This window comes from Salvelinus namaycush, chromosome 18 (assembly GCF_016432855.1).
Source record: "Salvelinus namaycush isolate Seneca chromosome 18, SaNama_1.0, whole genome shotgun sequence".
NCBI lineage: Eukaryota > Metazoa > Chordata > Actinopteri > Salmoniformes > Salmonidae > Salvelinus > Salvelinus namaycush.
The window spans coordinates 31090603-31096392 of NC_052324.1; positions in this window are offsets into that span (position 1 = coordinate 31090603).

A 5790-nucleotide genomic window follows, 5' to 3' on the forward strand; every position below is an offset into this window, starting at 1 on the left:
CTGGGGACAGCAAGGAGTCATCAGGCCAGGTAGTCCTGAGGCATGGTCCTAGGGCTCAGGTCCTCTGAGAGAGAGAAAGAAAGAAAGAAAGAAAGAAAGAAAGAAAGAAAGAAAGAAAGAAAGAAAGAAAGAAAGAAAGAAAGAAAGAGAGAAAGAGAGAGAGAAAGAAAGAGAGGAAAAGAGAGAAAGAGGGAGAGAATTAGAGAGAGCATACTTAAATTCACACAAGACACCGGATAAGACAGGAGAAATACTCCAGATATAACAGACTGACCCTAGCCCCCTGACACATAAACTACTGCAGCATAAATACTGGAGGCTGAGACAGGAGGGGTCGGGAGACACTGTAGCCCCATCCGATGATACCCCCGGACAAGGCCAAACAGGCAGGATATAACCCCACCCACTTTGCCAAAGCATAGCCCCCACACCACTAGAGGGATATCTTCAACCACCAATTTACCATCCTGAGACAAGGCCGAGTATAGCCCACAAAGATCTCCGCCACGGCACAACCCAAGGGGGGGCGTCAACCCGGATGAATGTGTAATGTACCTATAACAATTGAGAAGAAGAATTTAAAATATTATTCCACATAGAGCAACCATTGACATGCCTGACAGCATAGTTGTAACATCATTATGTGTACACTTATACAGTAGGACCAACGCAGTTATACATCACTAAACAGCTGGAAGCCCTTGCAATGAGGACTGTCTATTGATTATCATCCACAGGATTGCTTAAAAGCTTACAAGTGCAGAGGATGCTACTGTGTAACTACTGTACAGATGTATGATCTTCAATTTGTATGATCTTAAATTGAGCCAGTTACAGTAGGAAATTATCCTGGAGCTTCATTGTTAATGGAAAGTTTTGCAGGGGTCAATAGATTCTTGGTGAGGGAAAATCAAGTCTAGATTTCAAAGTGGAAATTACAAACTTCAGAAGCCTGTCACACTCTGATCTGTTTAACCTGCCTTTGTGATTGTCTCCACCCCCTCCAGGTATCGCCTATCTTCCCCATTATCCCCTGTGAATTTATACCTGTGGTTTCTGTTCGTCTGTTGCCAGTTCGTCTTTGTCAAGTCAACCAGCGTTCTTGCCTCAGCTCCTGTTTTTTCCAGTCTTTTTCTCGCACTCCTGGTTTTGACCCTTGCCTGTCCTGAACCTGAGCCTGCCTGCCGACCTGTGCCTTTGCCCCATCTCTGGTTTACTGACCCCTGCCAGCCTTGACCTGTCTATTGCCTACCCATGTTGGATTATTAAACCATTGTTAATTCGACGTTGTCTGCATCTGGGTCTTACCTTCATACCTGATGAAGCCTTTTAAAACCGCAAATACAATAGAAGTTTGAAATGTCCTGCATTGCAGAAGAGTTCTCCTGCAACAGAGTGGTCAAATGAAGAACCTACATCTGTACAGCCATACAGTACAGTATATCATTATCTTGGATAACAGTAGGTTTCATCATAATGTGAGCTCCTATTACTGTAAACGTTATCTCTAAGATCTACAGAATCATCTATTATTGGAGAGAAAATATGGAATTCATCTAACTACTAGCTATGAACTTGAGGACAAAATGGTGGTCATGAAATGTATGGTACAGAATATTGGCCATTAGTAGAGGGTTCTCTCTACCTATCTCTCCTCTCCATGCTCCCCGCCTTGTGAGTCACACACAGCCTTTCTTTCCTGATCACTGTCCTCTATCCTCTCCCTCATCCTCTTTAATACATCCTTCTTAAATTGCATTCTCTCTCAACTAAACCTTCTATTTTTTGCATGACATCCCTTATTTCCTATAGGGGGAAATAAGTAATCAATCAGTGCTCCAAGGTAATCATCGGGACTGCTTAAAAGATCAGCAATTCAACATTCTCACCAGTTCCCCCTATAGGCAATGGGAGAGAGATGATTGAATCATATACAACATTGTTTCACATTAATTGCATGGTTTTCATTTTGGCACAGTACATGCATGTTATTGTTAGCATGGCAACCTGAACAATTTTAATGGCTCACAGTATAGGTAGAGGAAAACTAGATTATCCTGTCACCTTAGAGATGAGGAAGACAATAAATGTTTAATATAGTGATGTTCAGAAACAGAACCAAACTCCTGTTATCTGGTGTAGATATTACACAGTAATAATCAATGACGCAGTAAATGTCTTTGGACTCTAATATTGTGTCTTTGGGCTCTGATATCCTGATCTATGTCAGAGTAGTTTCAGTCCAGCACTTTCTCAGAATGAAGAATGGCGGTTCAGATAAGTTGCTAATTGTCTAATTCCCTTTTGGAATAATTACACCAGTGTTTAAAGGACAGATTCAATAGACAAAACATTAATAAGGATGAGCTTAGTCCTTAGCTCTCTGACCTTTGTCCTGGTGATTTACATGAGAACACCTCAGAATTCAAAGTGCTTTCTGGTCAAATGAGCTCTTCTGTTATGACCTTTTTGCAACCTGCTTTGAATGCCAAAAGCTGACTTTTTTCTCCTGTCTTGTTTTTGACAACTCTTCATCCACAGTTTTTTTGGGGTGGGAGGGTTGGTCAACCCAGACCCATGTATTTCGTTATTTCTAAATAGTCACTCTGAGTCACACTATTCTGATAGAAAGGGCAGATTTTGTGAAATGTATATCTAATGGGGGATTATAAAAAGTTGAGAATTCATATAATATCCTGTTAAGCTACACTACTGGTCAAAAGTTTGAAGTGCCTTTATTCAGTCAGGCAATAATATACAGTACCAGTCAAAAGTTTGGACACACCTACTCATTCAAGGGTTTTTCTTTATTTTTAAAGACATCAAAACTATGAAATAACACATATGGAATCATGTAGTCACCAAAAAAGTGTTAAACAAATCAAAATATATTTCATATTTGAGATTCTTCAAATAGCCAACCTTTGCCTTGATGACAGCTTTGCACATGCTTGGTATTCTCTCAACCAGCTTCACCTGGAATGCTTTTCCAACAGTCTTGAAGGAGTTCCCACATATGCTGAGCACTTGTTGACTGCTTTTCCTTCACTCTGACTCATCCCAAACCATCTCAATTTGGTTGAGGTCGGGGGAATGTGGAGGCCAGATCATCTGATTCAGCACTCCATCACTCTCCTTCTTGGTAAAATAGCCCTTACAAAGCCTGGAGGTGTGTTGGGTCATTGTCCTGTTGAAAAACAAATGATAGTCCCACTAAGCCCAAACCAGAAGGGATGCTGCAGAATGTTGTGGTAGCCATGCTGGTTAAGTGTGCCTTGAATTCTGAATAAATCACAGACAGTGTCACCAGCAAAGCACCCCCACACCATAACACCTCTTCCTCTATGTTTTAAGGTGAGAAATACACATGCGGAGATCATCCATACACCCACACCGTGTCTCACAAAACCCCCAAATCTAAAATTTGGACTCCAGACCAAAGGACAAATTTCCACCGGTCTAATGTCCATTGCTTGTGTTTCTTGACCCAAGCAAGTTTCTTCTTATTGGAGTCCTTTGGTAGTGGTTTCTTTGCAGCAGTTTAACCATGTAGGCCGGATTCACACAGTCTCCTCTGAACAGGTGATGTTGAGATGTGTCTGTTATTTGAACTCAGTGAAGCATTTATTTGGGTTGCAATTTCTGAGGCTGGTAACTCTAATGAATGTATCCTCTGCAGCAGAGGTAACTCTGGGTCTTCCATTCCTGTGGCGGTCCTCATGAGAGCCAGTTTCATCATAGCGCTTGATGGTTTTTGCGACTGCACTTGAAGAAACTTTAAAAGTTCTTGAAATTTTCCATATTGACATGTTTTAAAGTAATGATGGACTGTCGTTTCTCTTTGCTTATTTGAGCTGTTCTTGCCATAATATGGAATTGGTCTTTTACCAAATAGGGCTATCTTCTGTATACCACCCTTACCTTGTCACAACACAATTGATTGGCTCAAACGCATTAAGAAGGAAAGAAATGCCACAAATTAACTTTTAACAAGGCACACCTGTTAATTGAAATGCATTCCAGGTGACTACTTCATGAAGCTGGTTGAGAGAATGCCAAGAGTGTGCAAAGCTGTCATCAAGGCAAAGGGTGGCTATTTGAAGAATCTCAAATAAAAATATATATTTTGATTTGTTTAACACTTTTTTGGTTACTACATGATTCCATGTGTGTTGTTTCATGTCCTCACTATTATTCTAAATCCTTGAATGAGTAGGTGTTCTAAAACTTTTGACCGGTAGTGTATATTCCCACTTTCACTCACAATGACATGACAACCACTGTGACAGTCATTCATTTCGTCAGTCCATCAGTTGGTCACTGGTTATGTGAGTTAGCATCCAATAGACTGACCCCAACGTGCATCTGGCCAGTAATTCATTCAATGATCCCCAATGCCCTCAGCACAACCATCTATAATTCATGAATGATCCATTATTGAATATTAAGCAATAAACAAGCCACCCATATTCCAGACACGCTCAGGTGTATGTGTGAGTGGCAGCGAGGAGCAGCTTGTTATCCATTGAAATGCAAGAGGGCTTCAAATCCCCAAACCTGCATTTAGCTGTAGATGGACTTAGCTACCTTAGCTACTTAGCTACCTAAATCCTGTTCACATCAATGGTGTGTAATGACTCGTAAGATCCAAAGGCATAGGCTATTGATTAGACCTTGCTAGGGCTTTGAAATCTAATACAGGTGTGGGGCTAGAGCAGGAAAATTATCCTGAAGCAACAGGAAATGTGAATGTTTATGTGGATAATAATTAATGGGCATTTCTTGATTGATTGATTGATTAATTGGACTCATTATTCTTAGAGTTAGTTTGCTAATACAGTATTCATTCAATAAAATGTAGCCTACATTTTAAAAGAGTCTGAAAGCAGTAGTCTTAGGCTATTGAAATACTGTTCTGTATCTTCTTTTTCCTGTAAGAAATATTCTATTGCCTATAGGTTTGCAATTCTAAAGTCCAGCGAAGAAAGGAATGGGAAAAATAGCAAAAGCATGGCAGAGTCTTTCTGCAGGCCTTTCTGCAGCGCCACCATACAAGTGCGTTGAATCTTCAATTCTAAAGTCCAGGAAAAAGGGGAATGAGTTGCCTGGGTGCTGCGCTGTTCAGTGGCTGTGGTGCTGAATTGGGTTCGCGGCGCTGTCCATGGTGCTGAATGCTTGTGAGCTGTGTTAGGGCACAAGCCGGTATTCCCACACATGCTAGTTAGATGTGTTCACTGTAGGCCTACCTGCGGCTTCTAAAATGTAAGTTACAACAAAGATTACTGACCTAGTAATAGCCTAGTATCCAGCATCCACATCACATACATGTGTGCCATAAATACACCAACAAGAGCCAACCAACAACTGATGCAATATTGAGCAATAGCAGGGATTAAATGCTCTTTGTCCAGTAACAGTGCCATTTTTCGGGTAGTAACACAGCCTATTAAACGGCCAAGGGGAGCCTTGAATGTGACCCATTTCCTTTAAGATGTTCGTTCCAAAGGAAAGCAAGCAATGCATGTCTGGATGATGAAAGCAAGCTCCTTTGTCTACCATCTGGGCTGTTGCACGTGATGATACTGTAATAATCGAGTGTTGTTGGATCATTTCTATAAATAGCAACAACAACAAAAAAACGAAATTGCTATGTATTTGGATAATTATTTTTAAAGATAGAGTGAGATGACGCGTTAATTACATCGTTAGTACAATGTATTTCACCGCTCTGGCCCTTTAAATTACGTGGCCAAATCAGAGCGTGCACGGAAGTTATTGTTTGTGGGAATA